The 18,021-nt window shown below is 44.5% G+C and overlaps 1 protein-coding gene across 1 annotated transcript in view; it reads right to left on the reverse strand.

Moving 5' to 3' along the window:
• grid2 (glutamate receptor, ionotropic, delta 2) overlaps nt 1-18,021 on the reverse strand; it is a 548,550-nt gene that overhangs the window by 349,845 nt on the left and 180,684 nt on the right.

An 18,021-nucleotide genomic window follows, 5' to 3' on the forward strand; every position in this document is an offset into this window, starting at 1 on the left:
ACAAAATAAAACATGGGAGCGGTGGAGATGAGGAGGTGTCGGCATTGTGGCGATTTACTCGGAAGGCTTCAGGAGCCTCCCCCAACTCCAGGGACTTCCGGCCCGGGACTTCGGGTGGCAATATAAGCCGTGAAGTTGTTTGCGGCCTGCCAGTAAACCCAAAGCAGAAGAAGAAGTGACGTCAGCTGCTTCATTTGCGTAATCTTCCCTCAGGGAAAAGTACTCCGGTGTGAACGCGATCGGCTCTTAGTTCCATAGGGGAACTAAGTGCTAGGAACTATGTACTGCAAAGTACTTGGTGTGAACGCGGCTATTGTGCATGTCCAAGGAGAATAAGTGGATCATTCCAGTTTTCATTAAACCACATTATTTTTCAACAGAGTTTTTGATCTCAGCAAGTACTTTTTTGTAGCGTGTCACACAATATGCAAAATGCCAACACCATTTCCAAAGAATCTAATTTATTAGGGATTCCGAACAAATGTATTATTGGGGTAGGTTTTGTTTATCAAAATTGATAAAAAAGGGAAGAACTGTTGGGGAAATATTTTCTTAGGCCCATAACTGTGACCCAGTTTATCAGCTTGTACTGACCTCACTGAGCACACGCACCTGTAGCTTGGCTGCTGTGCTCTCAGTTTGTCTCCCTGTTCCTGCCTGTTGGCGTCAGCTGATAGAGGTGTTATGGTTTTATCTTGTTATGCACAATGTTGATTATTCTCTCAGAACCAGCTAAATACATGGGTCTGGGTAGAGATCCTCAGAATTGGTTTGGAATCCGTTGTGTCAACTCATGGCTCGTGACATGTCTTGTGAATTCTCCGGCCGAAACTCCAAATAAACCGTCAGTGTTTGCCATCAAAGCTCCTGCTTTCCCCGTGTCTCACACCAACGCAACTCCGGTTCAAGCTCCGTGCTAGAGCTTTTCAGGTTCAGAACTAGTTCTTCGGTTTAGCTCTGGCTCTTTTCACACCGCCCAGAGTCCGACTGGTAATGCGTCGTTGCGTCATCGTTTGCGTCATGACGTAACCGTTTGCGTGCCTGCTTCATAAAGCCAAACCGCGCGGATTAAATCAGTTGCATTCATTTCTTATGGCTCTATCTGCAGCTTTTCCGGAGTCATTTCTGTGGTTTAGTTATATTCTTATAAAAAAGTGTACTCGTGTCAATAAAGGTTTTTTTAAAACACAACTGTTTCCGAGGTCGGTCTTATTTCTTAAGGTGGACTGAACCATGAGTGTGGAGTAACGTTGTATCTTTCATTTAAATGAACTGTAACCTTCACCCAGGTATGTAACAGCTGTTCTAAAATGAACACGTGAAGTAAAGTTGAATATTTATAGTTTTATAGATTTATAATGAGAGGTGATCAACGTGAATGCTCAGGTTCCACCTTAACACGCAGACACGTTGCTTCACCATGAGCAGAAACCTTTATACAGTCTATGGCAGAAACACTGAAACTCTTGTTAAGTTTCTCCATCGTTGTGTACAAACTGGATAAAACGCAGGCTTTTTGTTGTTTTTCAGGAGTTGATCTGTCTCTGCCCCTGCCCCCGCCTCGACGTAAGCGTGACGTATGTGGTGCTTTTGCTCTGGCCGGACAATTTTTTGGTGCTTGAAACGAACCGGAACCGGAGCTAAGAGGCTGCTCCGCTGCGGTGTGAAGAGGAAAACCCGGTGCTTTTCAAGCTCCAGCTCCGAACCGGCCCTGAAACACCGTTGGTGTGAATGAGGTATGAGAGTCCCGTTTCCAATTACTTCAGAAGTTTCCATCACACAGGGTTTTCTCTAAACTGGGTAACAGGGGCGCTGCACCCTCTTACTCTCAGCGTGCACCCTCATACCAAAATGTAGATTTCCCCCATAAAATGTTAAAGTGATGCCAGAAAAACAATATTTATGTTCATCAAAAAACGGTATAATTAGAGCGTCAGGCGGCAGAGACAGCTATTAAGAGTCTAACGAGTTAATACAGAGTCTAAAGAGTGAGAGAGAGTGAATAAAGAGGGAACAGACCTGCTCTGTGGATCTGAAGCTGAGGCTGTAAAACAGCGTCCAGTAGTTTCCGGTGTCTCTCGTTCTCCTGTTTTGAACGAGACAGTTCCTCCTCGTACTCTGCTATCGTTCTTTCAAACAGAACAAAGATGTCTTCAGCAGCTGCAGTGAGTCGCTGCTTCACCAACGAGAGCAGCACAACACTCATGTTTACTAAATCACCACTTCCCGTTTCTTTCACTCTGTGTTGCTAGCGTGTTACCAGCTAGCATGCTAAGCTAGCTTCTAGAGTCCGAGCTAAAGGCTTCAGAAGAAAGAGCACAAAGTCAGAGGTTCATCCAGACACACAGACGATGGACGGATCAGCTGCTCACACACACTTCCTCAGGAACACCGAGAGAGAACCATGGATGTAGCGAGAGAACCGAGAGAAGCCACGAGACGTGATCTGGTTCCATTAGAAAGAGCGAGACCATCACTTCCGGTGCATCACTTCTTCTTCTGTCGATTTAAAGGCGGATTGCAAACAACTTTAAGGTGCATACCGCCACCTACTGTACAGAGTGTGTATCACCATTGCCCTTTCTCATTTCATCAAATCCCCCTCCTCGACTCCTCGGTCCTCTGGTAGTGACCCGAAAATGAATTTCAGTGCGCCATGTTGAAGGACATCTCATTTCTCTAAATGCACTTCGAGGACCGAGGATCGAGCATCGAGGAGGCTCTCTGGATGAGCTATAACCGAGGATACACTGATGGGTCCTCCACGGCTCCTTCGTGGATGCATTTCCGGGAACAGAGATGTTTCAAAGAGTCGTGACGCACGGCCGGACTTATCTCAGCCAATGACAGCTCTGCATGCATGCGTCCCCTGGATATTATTTTATTAACTGCTTTCATCGCGATGCGATGTTTACAGTGAGAACAGCTGTGAGGTCCGTGCAGAAAGCAGAGCAGTGTGTATAATATATATTGTTGGCGCAGCAGCCATTACCAGCAAAGATCTAGATAGCCTTGGACTAATACTACGGAGGAATAAAAGACGCCACACACTTGCATTGTAGTTCACATGACACTAGAGGCTTCTCAATACTCAAAAGGACTTTTAAAGGACATCTAATTTCTCTAAATGCACTTCGAGGACCGAGCATCGAGCGTCGAGGAGGCTCTCTGGAGGAGCTATAACCGAGGATACACTGATGGTTCCTCCACGGCTCCTCCGCGGATGCATTTCCGGGAACGGTGGAGGCGTGACACACGGCCGGACTTATCTCAGCCAATGACAGCTCTGCATGCATCCTCTGGATATTATTTTAGAAACTGCTTTCATCGTGTCGCGATGTTTACAGTGAGAACAGCTGTGAGGTCCGTGCAGAAAGCAGAGCAGTGTGTATAATATATATCACTCAGTATAACAGGCCTACTCTCTTTATTTGCTGTAGTTTAGTAGATATCTACAAACAAAGAGTCGATATTTTTCTAAGACCATTTAGTGCTTCACATAATAAAATACACAACGGCTGTAGCCTGATTATGCTTTAGGAGCTGTAAGTGTGTGTGGTACAGTGGCTAGGTGTGTGTGGTACAGTATGTTGGTGCAGGGTCGGCTCTAGAACAAATCGAATGGGGGGGCAATCATTTACCAAGGGGGGGCACACACTGCCGTCAACAACCAACACACAAACACCAACGCAAAGCGTACTTTTTCTTTATGGATATTTTACTAATCATTCCCCTTTTAAACTGTATTCTTGTGTTACTGTCCTATAGTATTTCATACCCGTTTTTCATTTATTCTCTCTTTAATAACTATAATGATCATATAAAGGTATTCCTCGAAAATAATTACATAAATGGTGACCAAACCGTTTGAGACCCACTGAGATAACCTACACTAAAGTGAACTATCTAAACACTGAGAGAGTCCTTACCTCACTGAGCTGACGTTATAAGATCCTCACAGTCTGACAGGAGAGGACTCTCCTCCACCTTGGTGTAGAAACAGCCCTTTATATCCGTTAGCATAGCTAGCTAACCAGATGCTAACAACATTCCACGTTACCGCTCGTGCACTCACAAAATGCGCTCGTGCCACACACACACAGAGCCGAGCTTGAATGAAACACAGAGACCCATGTACTTGTACTGTACTGTATTAGATCATATTATTTTCGATGGCTTTACTGTATAATCAGTGTAACAGATGAACAGATCGCCACTGGGCTTTCATCTAAACACACAGCCACGTAATGATAACCAAAAAAAGGTCGGGGGTCATTGGTCAAGCAACACACCAATCAGAGAGCAGCAGTGAGCACACCTCAGGCTGTGTTTTATATTTGTATTCTTTATTTCTGATGTATTTCACACAAAAAACCTTTAGTGGAAACGTTTTCACTTATATGATTAGAAAAAGAAAAAACCGGCAAAGTGGCAAGGCTTGCCAACCCTGCGTTGGGGGGGCACAGTGACTCATTTGGGGGGGCATGGCCTGCGAATGACCCCCCATGACGCCGACCCTGTGTTGGTGTGTGTGTGTGTGGTACAGTGTGTAGGTGTGTGTGTGGTACAGTGTGTAGGTGTGTGTGTGTGTGTGTGTGTGGTACAGTGTGTAGGTCTATGGTGTAGGTGTGTGTTGTACAGTGCGTAAATGCGGCGGACAGACGGGTCTCAGTTGGTTTGGTGTCCTCTGCTTACTTTTAATACAACTTTTGGCCCGTAATTTCAATTCCCCATTTCAGCGACCAGAGAGAGGGGGGGATCCAGTCTCTGATTGGGTTACGTTATGAGAGTGCTCTCATACTTTAAATTGTATATATTTATATAAATATATTTGTGTGTGTGTCCGCATCTGTTGCCTGTTATTGTCTCATTATACCACACTCTCAATGAATTCAAAGTAAATATGTGGGGGAACAATGTTCAGCTGATCTAAGAGAGATTATAAAATACAGCGCTATGACAAAACACTCGACAGCTGATGCAGCTGTTGCCACGTAATAATGAACGGACGTCGCTTTAATATGACCGCTCAGAGGAGAGGAGTTCTCATTTCTTTAAACGTCTGCTGCTTCCCCTCCTCTCTCCTCGGTCCTCCGCTCGCATCTCCTGTGGGCGGGACTAAGTCTCGAGGAGGGGACATTTAAGAATTGAGAAGCCTCTACTGACTGAGTTCACCAAGTGAGCCAGCAATGATCCCTTTATTAGAACCAGCTGTGTGATTGACAGATTGACAGATAACGTCAGCATAAGAGCATTCAAGAGATGAATCGTTCACAACAGTTCAACACCCCCACTTGATCTTATTCTGACAACCTTTGACATACATTTACACTTTTTTTCTCATTTTAACCTTCAACACCAAAAATGAAATACAAACTTTTCAATAATGCCCTTTGTTACAGGCTTGGTTAAAAATATCAGCTACCATTTCTGTCGTTGGGCAGTATTCAATAATAATGTTTCCATCACTAACTGCAGAACGAACAAAATGATATTTGAACATGTTTACACCTTTGACGACACACAGGATTCTTTGATAGTGCAATTGCCCCTTGGTTGTCCTCAAAGATTGTCACTGGTGCATAATCATTTCCACTGTCCATTCCTTTTAATAATTGCACAAGATAAAAACGTTCCTGTGTAGCAGCTGCCAATGCCATATATTCTGCTTCACATGTGGATAAAGCAACTGTAGGCCGTTTCTTAGATCTCCAGGAAATAACAGGTCCTGTCTGACAGAGACTAAAACAGTACCCAGTGCTCCGTGTGTCATTTTGATCTGCTGCCCAATCAGCATCACAATATGCAACAAGTTTTAGTTTTGAATCACTTCTCTTGTAACACAACTCCTGGTCTACAGTTCCCTTCAAGTATCTCAACACATGTTTTGCTGTTACCATATGCTGTTCTTTTGGTTCGGATAAGTGTTGAGACAACTTACTGACAATAAAACTTAGATCAGGTCTAGTACATGTCATCACATAAATCAAGCAGCCTACCTCTTCACGATACCTCTTTTGATCAACAGATTCACCTTCATTGTCAAATTGTTGTTTATACTCGCATGGAGTCGATCTTGCCTTGCAGTCAGGCATGGAGTCGATCTTGCCTTGCAGTCAGACATGTCAAACCTTTGCAATATTTTCATGATGTACCTTTTCTGGTTCATCTTTATTTCACCATCTGTCTGTGTGAAATCAATGCCTAGAAAGTTCTTAAGTTTGCCAAGATCTTTCATCTTAAATTTGGCTCCCAAAATGTCTTTTACATTTTGGATTGTTTGACTGTTGCGTCCTGCAATGATAAAATCATCAACCCAGATTATCAAAATAATCCTTTCACCTTTAGATGTTAGTTTACTGTAAACACAATGGTCAGCCGGATTTTGAATAAAACCATTTTCACTTAGATAATCATGGAGCATTTTATTCCATTTCCGTCCTGATTGTTTCAGACCATACAGTGATTTGTTAAGTTTACAGACCAGTTTCTCCCCCTTCTCTGACTTAACCTCAAATCCTTCAGGTTGTTCCATAAACAACTCACAGTCTATAGGAGCATGTAAATATGCCGTTTTAACATCCATTTGATGCAAATCTAAATCATGTTGTACTGCGATTTGCATGAGACTACGTACAGATGTCATATTTGCAGTTGGAGAAAAGGTTTCCTTATAATCAATACCAGACACTTGCCTTTTGCTACATACCTGGCTTTGCATGTTTTAACTGGGTTCTCTTTCACTGTGTAAACCCATCTGCCCCCCACTGCATGTTTACCTTCTGGCAGTGTGGTCAGGGTAAATGTGTCATTTTCCCTTAGTGAATCCATTTCCTCCTCCATAGCTTTAGCCCATAATTGAGAATTTGGTGATGTCAGCCTCCTTCAATGTTTGGGGCACATCACAAATAACAGTAATCAAGGGTTAGTTCTCCTTGCTCATCAGATTCGACTTCACACTCATAATCCTTCAAATATTGAGGAGGTTTTCTTTCCCTTTGTGGAGAAGATGTCCTCTGGCTACTTTGGCCTTCACCTGTCTGAATGTTATCACAAATCTCAGTCTCATTTTCCTGTGACTCTTTTGGGATTACATTTGCCTTTTACATTTTTGGTAGGTGGTTTACAGCTCTCCTCATACTGAAATCTACATCATCCGTTTCCTGCTCTGTTTGAGTCTGACTCTCAATGACACTCTTGGTGATGAATTTGACCAACCTATTGTTGAGTACTCTTCCTGTGTCAGGATAAAACACCAAATAAGCAGGGCTGTTCTTATCATAGCTTACAAAAATACCCTTTTCAGATATTGAATCCAACTTTTTCTTGTTTTGCTTGTAAGCATAGCATGGTGACCCAAATGTTCTCATTTTTGAAAGGTTAGGCTTCTTTCCTGTCAACATGTAGTATGGAGTCTGTCCTACACGTTTGTTGCAACACCTATTTCGAATGACAGCAGCAGTCATAACTGCATATGTCCACAACTCTTTTGGTAGGTTACTCTCAATTAGCATGTAGCGTAGGTCTTATCCCTGAACGAATAAATTAAACTTTTTAGACACAGAAAAAGAGGGATAGCCCGGTGACCTAGCTACTGAATTTTACAAAGGAAAAATAATAAATCAATTCACTTTCAACATCAAATGTCTATATTTTTGTTAACTCCAAATAATAAATCAGTACATCAAACAAACATACTCATGTCACAGACCATTTACCAGATAAACTTAACTCAAATACATACAAACAAATAAGCCAACTCACAAACATCAATACATCCTGGGGATTGACTGTGAGTGAGTGTGGGGGAGGGGAGACGTCTTTTTTGTCCTTTGTCACTCAGTTTAGGAGTGTATTTCAGGGGATAAGGATGTGTGAAAGTAAAGTTGTAAAGTTCAGCTTTTCCAGTCCAGTGTGTGTGTGTGTGTGTGTGTGTGTGTGTGTGTGTGTGTGTGTGTGTGTGTGTGTGTGTGGAGTGCTAGAGGAGGAGAAATGATATTGGTGTAGTGAGAACCACTTATCTGAGGGTGACAGAATAGCTCACTGGATTGCAGGGTTAACTTGGAAGGGGAAAGTTGAATGTTTCCCCAACAGCTCCTGGGTTCAGTGACAAAAACTCCCAAAATATAGCCTGATTCAGCTGATGAAGTCCTCAAGAATCCACTTTTCTCCTTGTTCGATTCCGACTTCCTCTTGCTTCTTTCTCCCTCCTTCGAATGACATGCTGTCCTCCTTTTAACAGCACACAGGTGCCAATCATTCTCTTGATTGTTTCCTCCAGTTTCTCTCAGGGGTGCTTGATTAGCCACTCCCCTTTTTCTCAGGGAATCTGTAGGAGTGGGTTTACTTTCTCCCTGTCCTGCTACAAGCATGCATCTTGCCATTTCAAACAATGTTCTCCAATTTCTCTCAGCTGTCCCATTTTGATGGGGTGAATAAGGAGCTGAGGTCTCATGTCTGATGGCATTTCTACTTAGCAATGACTGAAATTGACCAGAAGTATACTCAGTACCATTATCAGATCTAATGCATTTGATTTTTCCATAAGGTGAAACGTCAGCAATGTACTTCTCAGTAGCCTTGACTGTGTCACTCTTAGATTTAAAAAAATAACCAAAAACTGCTCCTGAATAGTCATCAGTAAATGCTAATGTGTATCTGAACCCATCTTTAGCTGTAGGATCTATAGGTCCAGACAAATCTGTGTGTACAAGCTGCAGTGCAGCCTTTGCCCTTTCATCTGGCTCTCTGCTCCTGCTCTGAGCAAATGTACCTTTTGTGCACACTTCACATGTCAAATTAGATGTATCAGTTTTGCCTTTAATTGTCATACCCTCTGTAACTTTTTGCAATTTCAACACATCTTCGTAGTTACAGTGACCTAGAATTTCGTGCCATGTTTTGATATCATAACACCCATGACATTCATCAACATTTTTATCATTAACTGTGTTTAAATAAAACAATCTATCATACACCTTAATATCAAATGTCGTACCGTTCTCGTGAATGAGCTTGTTCTGTCCTTCTTTGAATACGACCGTGGCTCCATTGGTCGTCGCTGCTTTGACTGAGAAAATGTCTTGGGGAAAAGATGGGACGTACAGCGCCCCCGGCAGCATCGTCTCCACCTCTCGACCCGTATTGTCTTTCAGCCAAACTTTGGCTGCACCTCTCTTCAGCGCTATGCCAGAGACCCTCACTCCATCAGCCAACTCCAGGACATGTTTTTGTGGCTCGAAACTCTCGTCAAAGTCTTTGAATTTGTTCATGTCAGTCACTATGTGCGATGTAGCACCGGTGTCGACCATAAGCCCTCTTTGCTTCAGTCCATCGCCCGGGTCGCTGTCCACCTGTCGTTCGCGGGCCTTGAAGGCGAATGTGTGGTGGTGGTTGTGGTCCTCTTCATCTATGGCCTGTTTTACGTTGTCTCGTCATCCTCTCTGCCTGCAGTTTGCATCTCTGTGCGTGGAACTCCTGCAAAAAACGACACCACTGTCTCTGTTGTTCCCCGTGACCAGCAGCCTTGCACTCGCGGGCCCTGTGACCCTTCTGGCCGCAAGTATAACAGGTCAGCAGCTTCACATCAAAGTCTTTGCCCCACTGAACTTCTCAGTGCTCTCGTAGCTCCTCAGCTTGGTCTTGAACTCGGCGAAGGTGATCTTCTCATCACTTTGTGTAGTGTGGATAGAAAACGGCTTAAATGACGCTGGCAGCCCCTTCAGAATCATAGCTATCAATAAACCGTCACTCAAAATCTCTTCTGCATTCCTCAGTGCTGTGATAGCAGTCTCTGCTCGTATAATATAGTCTGTGATGCTTTCATTAGCATATTTCTGGAGAGACGTAAGCTCTGTATACAAGCTGATCACACGCGGTTTTCCTGTACCTGCGTAGTGATCCCTCAGAATCTTCAACGCCTTTCTTCCATCGTCCGCTGCATCTCTCATGACCAGAGACAAACTTGTATCGTCCAACAATTGAATAAGTTCAGCGTTGACTTCTTCATTTTTATCAGCGTCTTCTGCGGCTCTTACCGCGGCTCCTTCTGCGTCCTCTTCGCCTCCGCCACTGTCAGGCTCTTTCAATATGGTGCTTTTCAGCCCTTGTAGACGCAGGTGGCCAAGAAACTTTGTTTCCCACAACTCATAGTTTTTCTCATCTCCGTCAAAGCACAAACGATTCCATCGGTTTCCAAAATCCTTTCTGGGCCCATAACCTGTTCGCGCAGCAGCCATTACCAGCAAAGGTCTAGATAGCCTTGGACTAATACTACGGAGGAATAAAAGACGCCACACACTTGCATTGTAGTTCACATGACACTGACTGAATTCCCCCGAGTGAGCCAGCAATGATCCCTTTATTAGAACCAGCTGTGTGATTGACAGATTGACAGATATGACGTCAGCATAAGAGCATTCAAGAGATGAATCGTTCACAACAGTTCAACATATATCACTCAGTATAACAGGCCTAATCTCTTTATTTGCTTTAGTTTAGTAGATATCTACAAACAAAGAGTCGATATTTTTCTAAAACCATTTAGTGCTTCACATAATAAAATACACAACGGCTTTAGCCTGTTTTAGGAACTGTATGTGCGTGTGTGTGGTGTAGGTTTGTGTGGTACAGTGTGTAGTTGCATGTGTGGTACAGTGTGTGCGTAGATGCAGCGGACAGACAGGTCTCAGTTGGTTTGGTGTCCTCTGCTTACTTTTTAATACTTGTAAATATAACTTTTGGCCCGTAATTTATTTTCCTCGTTGTAGCGACCAGAGAGGGGGGGGGGATGTATCCAGTCTCTGATAGTGTTACGTTATGAGTGCTCTGTTTGATTCTGAAATTGTGTATATATATATGTGTGTGTGTGTGTGTCCCCGCATCTGTAGCCTGTTATTGTCTCATTATACCGCACTGTCAATGAATTAAAAGTAAATATATAAGTCATCATGAACACATCTGTCCATCAGACAGAGAGCTGCTGTGCCTCCTGTCATCATTAATGGACGTCTCTTTAAAATGACCGCTCAGAGGAGAGGAGTTCTCATTTCTCTAACCGCCTGCTGCTTCCCCTCCTCGGCTCCTCCGCTCGCATCTCCTGCGGGCGGGACTAAGTATAGAGGATAGGAGTCGAGGAGGGGAGTCGAGGAGGGGAGTTAGAGAAATGAGAAAGGGCCCATATCATCCTATCACCACTTGTGGAATTATACCAGCAGAGGCTGTGGCGCAGTGGATTATTAGAGCGTTGGTGTTCAGATCAGGGGGCACAGGTTCAAATCCCACTGCAGTCAGTATGTCGTTGTGTCCCTGAGACACTTCACTCCAAATTGCTCCTGTGGGGATTGCCCGCAGTATTGAGTATGTAAGTCACTTTGCGCTCAACACACACAGACTCAAAACCATGGACACACTGGCACATAAACAATTTATAGGCCTAAATTGCACAAGCTACAGTATTGCAACTAAGCAGACAGTCCTGCTTCTCTCTCTGAAATTAACTTATTAAATAAACAAAACGAAAAATATAGCCATACTTATGCAAACAACATTGAATCTGGACTTGACATTATTCTGATTAGGCCTAGCCTACATTACACACACACACACACACACACACACACACACACACACACACACACACACACACACACACACACACACACACACACACACACACACACACACACACACACACACACACACACACACACACACACACACACACACACACACACACACACACACACACACACACACACACACAGATGAACAAACTTTGCAGTGTATCCACGGGTATTCCTCTTGTTTCCTCCGCCACATCTCCTCCGTCCATACCTCTGGGAAAGGTGAGCTTGAGCTAGCCAGGGCAACGTTGCTAGCGCAGCTAACTAGCTAGCATTATCCACGTCTTTAGGCGGCTCTTCTAATGATGTATTAAATGCATTATGTTTTCGTCATTATTACAACAAATACACACTTGCAACTGATAACACTGGCAATGATTTTATATTTATTAGACTTAAAAAAAAGATCATGCTCCAAATAAGTGGGGGTACGGCGTACCCCCGCGTCCAACGGCCACTACACCACTGGATACAAATGAACACATAATGAAATATGACCCCCGGTTTGATGATTGACAGGTCACAGTACAATGGGAGCTATCTACCCTTACCCACAATTTAAAGTCATTCACACAGACTATCTCCTCTTTGCTCTTCTCTCTGTGAGGAGCAGCAAGTTCAGCTTCAGAACAAAGTGAAACACAAACAATGGCATCAAATATTATTAACATGTCGGGTAGTAGCCTAATATATTTATTTATTTTCTTCTCAGAGTGTACCAGAATGCAGGGCCGTCCCTCCCTACACTCAGATCACGTGGGGCCTCAACTTGAGGAGGGGCCCCTCAACTGAGCGCACCGTTATGCGGCGCAATTAGTGTAAGCGTGGCACAGTTTTGCCGCTGCGACACGGAGGGCCTCATCATATAACTTTGCGTGGGGCCACAAAATGGCCAGGGATGGCCCTGCCAGAATGCGTAGTTTATATGTTAGCATTTCAAAAAATCTCCTGGGAGAGAATCCCCCCAGACCCCCCCTGCTGGGGTTGGGTTTTCAGCATGTGTGCCTTTTTATGTTATACAGTTCAGCTTTGATTCCATCATCTCATTAAACTTTTTTAAAAGCATACTTTAGTTATGTGAAGGGATATAAGGGATATATGCACTGTACTTCACTTTAATTACATTACATTGCATTTAGCTGACGCTTTTATCCAAAGCGACTTACAATAAGTACATTCGACCAGGAAGACACAACCTTGAAGAAAACAGAATCATATAAGTACATCAGGTTTCATAGAGCCAAAAACATTTCAAGTGCTACTCAACTAGCTTTAGATAAGCCAGTCCTTTATTAGTATATAAGTGCTTTGTTAATAGTTCTATCGCTCGAAGTGGAGTCGAAAGAGATGAGTTTTCAGTCTGCGCCGGAAGATGTGCAAGCTATCTGCTGTCCTGATGTCAATGGGGAGCTCATTCCACCATCTTGAAGCCAGGACAGCAAACCCACGTGTTTTTGCTGATGGGAACTTGGGTCCCCCTCGCAGCGAGGGCGCAGCGAGTCGTTTGGCTGATGCAGAGCGTAGTGCACGCGCTGGGGTGTACGGTTTAACCATGTCCTGGATATACGAAGGGCCAGATCCATTCGCAGCATGGTAAGCAAGTACCAGTGTCTTGAAGTGGATTCTAGCAGTTACCGGAAGCCAGTGAAGGGAGCGGAGGAGCGGAGTGGTGTGGGAACATTTAGGAAGGTTGAAGACCAGACGAGCCGCTGCATTCTGGATGAGCTGCAGAGGTCGGATGGCACATGCAGGTAGACCAGCCAGGAGGGAGTTGCAGTAGTCTAGGCGTGAGATGACGAGAGCCTGGACCAGAACCTGCGTCGCTTTCTGTGTCAGCTGGGGACGTATCTTCCTGATGTTATAAAGCGTGTATCTGCAGCAACGGGTTGTAGCAGCTATGTTTGCAGTGAATGACAGGTTGTTATCTAGAGTCACACCCAGATTCCTTGCAGTCTGAGTCGGGGAAACAACTGAGGTGCCGATGTTGATTGTTAGGTCAAGAGTGGGACAATCTTTTCCCGGAAGGAAGAGCAGCTCAGTCTTGTCAAGGTTGAGCTTGAGGTGATGAGCAGACATCCACTGAGAGTTGTCAGCTAGACAAGCAGAGATGCGTGCGACGACCTGGTTCTCTGAGCGGGGAAAGGACAGAATTAATTGGGTGTCGTCAGCGTAGCAGTGGTATGAAAAACCATGCAGGGCTAATGACTGATCCGAGCGAGTTTGTGTACAGGGAGAAGAGGAGGGGACCAAGAACAGAGCCCTGAGGGACCCCCGTAGTTAATTGACAAGGGTCGGACTCAGACCCTCTCCAAGTCACCCTGTAGGTACGGTCTTTCAGGTATGAGGTGAGGAGGGAAAGTGCAGAGCATGAAACTCCAAGTTTTTGGAGAGTGCGAAGGAGGATCTGATGATTCACCGTGTCGAATGCAGCAGACAGGTCCAACAGGATGATGACAGAGGAGAGGGATGCAGTTTTGGCAGTGTGCAGTTCCTCCGTGACAGCAATGAGAGCAGTTTCTGTGGAGTGACCTGCCTTGAAACCAGACTGGTGCGGATCCAGAAGGTTGTTCTGATGGAGATAACAGGACAGTTGTTTAAAGACAGCGCGTTCAAGTGATTTAGACAGGAACGGGAGGAGAGAGACAGGCCTGTAGTTTATAACATCAGACGGGTTGAGAGTAGGTTTCTTTAGGAGAGGGTTTACTCTTACCTCCTTGAGACTGTTTGGAAAGTGACCAGAAGTTAGAGAAGTTTTGATGAAATGGGTGAGAAACGGTAGAATATCAGGAGCGATAGTCTGAAGGAGGTTTGAAGGGATAGGGTCCAGAGGACAGGTGGTAGGGCGGGCAGAGGTAATGAGGGTAAGAACCTCACTTGGAGAGAGAGGGGAAAAGGAGGTTAGTGTGTTGGTGGAAGGAGGGTCTGGTGACCCAGCGGTGAGTAAAGGGGAGTCAGAAAAAGAAGAGCGAATATCATCAACCTTTTTTTTCAAAGTGGGTAACAAAGTCGCTTGACAGAAGTGAGGAGGGGGGAGGGGCTTTTGGAGGGTCCAAGAGGGTGGAGAAGATGGAAAATAGTTTTTTAGGATTGGAATAGGAAGATTGGATCTTATCTTGAAAGAAAGTGCTTTTTGCCTGAGAGCTCGAAGCAGAGAAAAAGGAGAGGAGAGCCTGATAGGTTAGGAGGTCGTCACGGTGTTTGGATTTCCACCGTTTCCGCTCTGCTGCCCTAAGGACGGTTCTATTAGCACGCAGTGCATCATTTAGCCAGGGAGCAGGAGGGGACTGACGAGCCTGCCGAGATGTGAGAGGACAGAGAGAGTCCAGAGTGGATGAGAGAGTAGAGAGGAGAGTTTCTGCAGCAGAGTTTGAAGGCAGGAGTTGGAACGAGTCAGAGGAAGGGAGGGCTGAGAGCACCGACGAGGCAAAGGTAGAGGGGGAGAGGGAGCGAAGGTTACGGCGGACAAGTGAAGGATGAGAAGAGATTAGTTTGTTATGTTTGGAAAGGGGTAGAGAGAATGAAATGAAGAAGTGATCGGATGTGTGGAGCGGGTTTACAGAGAGGTTAGAAGTAGCGCAGTTCCTGGAGAATATGAGATCAAGGACATTGCCAGCTTTATGAGTCGGTGGGGACGGAGACAGTGAGAAAGCAAAGGCGGTTAACAGGGATGTTAGTTCGTCTATCTTCCCCGTCTGGAGGTTGAAGTCTCCGAGAAGTACAGCGGGAGGGCCAGTTTCAGGGATGTGTGAGAGGAGATGATCTAATTCCTCCAAGAAGTCCCCCAAGGCGCCTGGTGGACGGTAGAGAACAACAATGGTTAACTGTATAGGATGGGTTACTGTGACGGCATGGAATTCAAAGGTGGAAGGAGTGAAGTTAGGTAGCTTGAAGAGGGAAAAGCTCCATTTGGGAGAGAGCAGGAGACCAGTGCCACCTCCTCTGCCAGTTGGTCTGGGTGTATGGGAGAAGGAATATGCAGTGGAGAGAGCTGCTGGGGTGGATGTGTTGGATGGAGTAATCCAGGTCTCAGTGAGAGCAAGGAAATCCAGAGATTGCAGGGAGGCGTAGCCAGAGATGAAGTCAGCCTTAGGAACAGCTGACTGGCAATTCCACAGGCCACCTGAAACTAGATGTTGGATCTCAGTGGAGCATGTGGGATAGATGAGAGCAGGCCGGTTATATCGATTAGGAGATACACGGGGCCAGTGATAATTGCGAGAAGACACATGAACAGGAATGGAGAAAATACACATGATTATAGCATGAGGGGCTATAAAACTAAAGAAAAGAGAAATAAGACACCAGCTCAATCAGAGTAGGATTTGCCTCCCTCGTGACTCCCGCAGGACTCTAATGTCTTTGTCAGGCTTCGGCTGTCTGACGCTTAAGCTGACGCTCCAGGAAAGAGCTATCTAAAATGGACGCCTGATTGCTGAGTTCTCACAGCTGTAGGGCCACGCCCCTCTAATTAGTTAACTATCTACAGCTGATGGGCGACAATAGACTGGCCCTGCCTATATTGTAATGCAGGATTGAGAGCTGAGACCTGTGAAGCAGGTTTCGCCTGAGCAGATCTGAGATTTAAAATCTCTCAAAAGCGATTTAGCCGTTTTAGCTACAATTATACAGAGTAGAATAAATTAAACAGAGAAGTCTAATTAAACAAGAATATAACTTACAGTGGTTGCTGCGTCAATAGGTAATGTCGTCACCCGGTCCAGATGTACACTGAGTTCATCAGATTTTAAATGCGGTATTTAAATGCTTTTTTAGGTCAAAGATAACTGAGTCACGCTGTTGTACTTCACGCAATCAATAGACTGGCCCTGCCTATATTGTAATGCAGGATTGAGAGCTGAGACCTGTGAAGCAGGTTTCGCCTGAGCAGATCTGAGATTTAAAATCTCTCAAAAGCGATTTAGCCGTTTTAGCTACAATATGTACAGAACAATTATACAGAGTAGAATAAATGAAACAGAGAAGTCTAATTAAACAAGAATATAACTTACAGTGGTTGCTGCGTCAATAGGTAATGTCGTCACCCGGTCCAGATGTACACTGATTGATTTTGTCTGCTGAAAAGCAAATAAAAAAATGTCGGGTCGCGATTTATTGACAAAGGAAAAAAGTGCGTCCCGAGGCCTGACCAGTTGAGAACCACTGGTTTCGAGTGTTTAACCGGAATAACAGATCTTTCCAATCACCACTGATTTCAGGGTCAGGAGAAGCTAAAGTCATGTTCTTGGCTGGCTCTGGTTCTCTGTCAGTGTCGCCATAAGTGTTGGTTACTTTTGTGTCATAAGAGCACTATGGACTTGTTTCTGTGCTTAATATTTGTTTTAATGCACATTCAGACTTCACTTAGAGCAATGATATTTTAACACATTTCGAGCAGGTATCGCGTTATACACATTTACTGGGACTAACTCAAAGAGTTTGAACCTAACAATAATCACTGTCTTCAGGGTCAGGTTCTGAAGAGTCTCCGGAGTTGTCCTCAGTATCTGGTTGTAAATGTCTCTCTGGATCTGAGTTCCTGGCTGGTTCTGGTCCTCCACAGTCCTCTCCATCAGCTTCTGTTTCCAGGTGTTCAGCTGAGCTGCTGGCTGGAGGCTCTGCCTCTCTGATCTCCTCAGTTTGAGTTTGATGAAGCTGTGAGGACTGACGACCAACACACTTATGGATTTTGACCAGATATCTCCAGGTGAATCTTTTGTCACAAACACTGCAGCTGAATGGTTTCTCTCCTGTGTGGATTCTCATGTGTTCCTTTAAATTTCCTCTGTGCAAAATGTTTCTTACAAATTGAGCAGCTGAATGGTTTCTCTCCTGTGTGGATTCTTATGTGGTACTTTAAATTTCCTCTCTGTCCAAAAGATTTCTTACAAATTGAGCAGTTGAATGGTTTCTCTCCTGTGTGGATTCTCATGTGGTCCTTTAAATCTCCTCTCCGTCCAAAAGATTTCTTACAAATTGAGCAGCTGAATGGTTTCTCTCCTGTGTGGATTCTCATGTGGTACTTTAAATCTCCTCTCCGTCCAAAAGATTTCTTACAAATTGAGCAGCTGAATGGTTTCTCTCCTGTGTGGATTCTCATGTGGTCCTTTAAATCTCCTCTCTGTGCAAAATGTTTCTTACAAATTGAGCAGCTGAATGGTTTCTCTCCCGTGTGGATTCTCATGTGGTACTTTAAATGTCCTCTGTCCAAAAGATTTCTTACAAATTGAGCAGCTGAATGGTTTCTCTCCTGTGTGGATTCTCAAGTGGTCCTTTAAATCTCCTCTCCGTCCAAAACATTTCTTACAAATTGAGCAGCTGAATGGTTTCTCTCCTGTGTGGATTCTCATGTCTACTTTTAGATTTGACTTGCTGCGAATTTCTTTCCCACACAAAGAGC

This window comes from Gymnodraco acuticeps, unplaced genomic scaffold (assembly GCF_902827175.1).
Source record: "Gymnodraco acuticeps unplaced genomic scaffold, fGymAcu1.1, whole genome shotgun sequence".
Taxonomy (NCBI): domain Eukaryota; kingdom Metazoa; phylum Chordata; class Actinopteri; order Perciformes; family Bathydraconidae; genus Gymnodraco; species Gymnodraco acuticeps.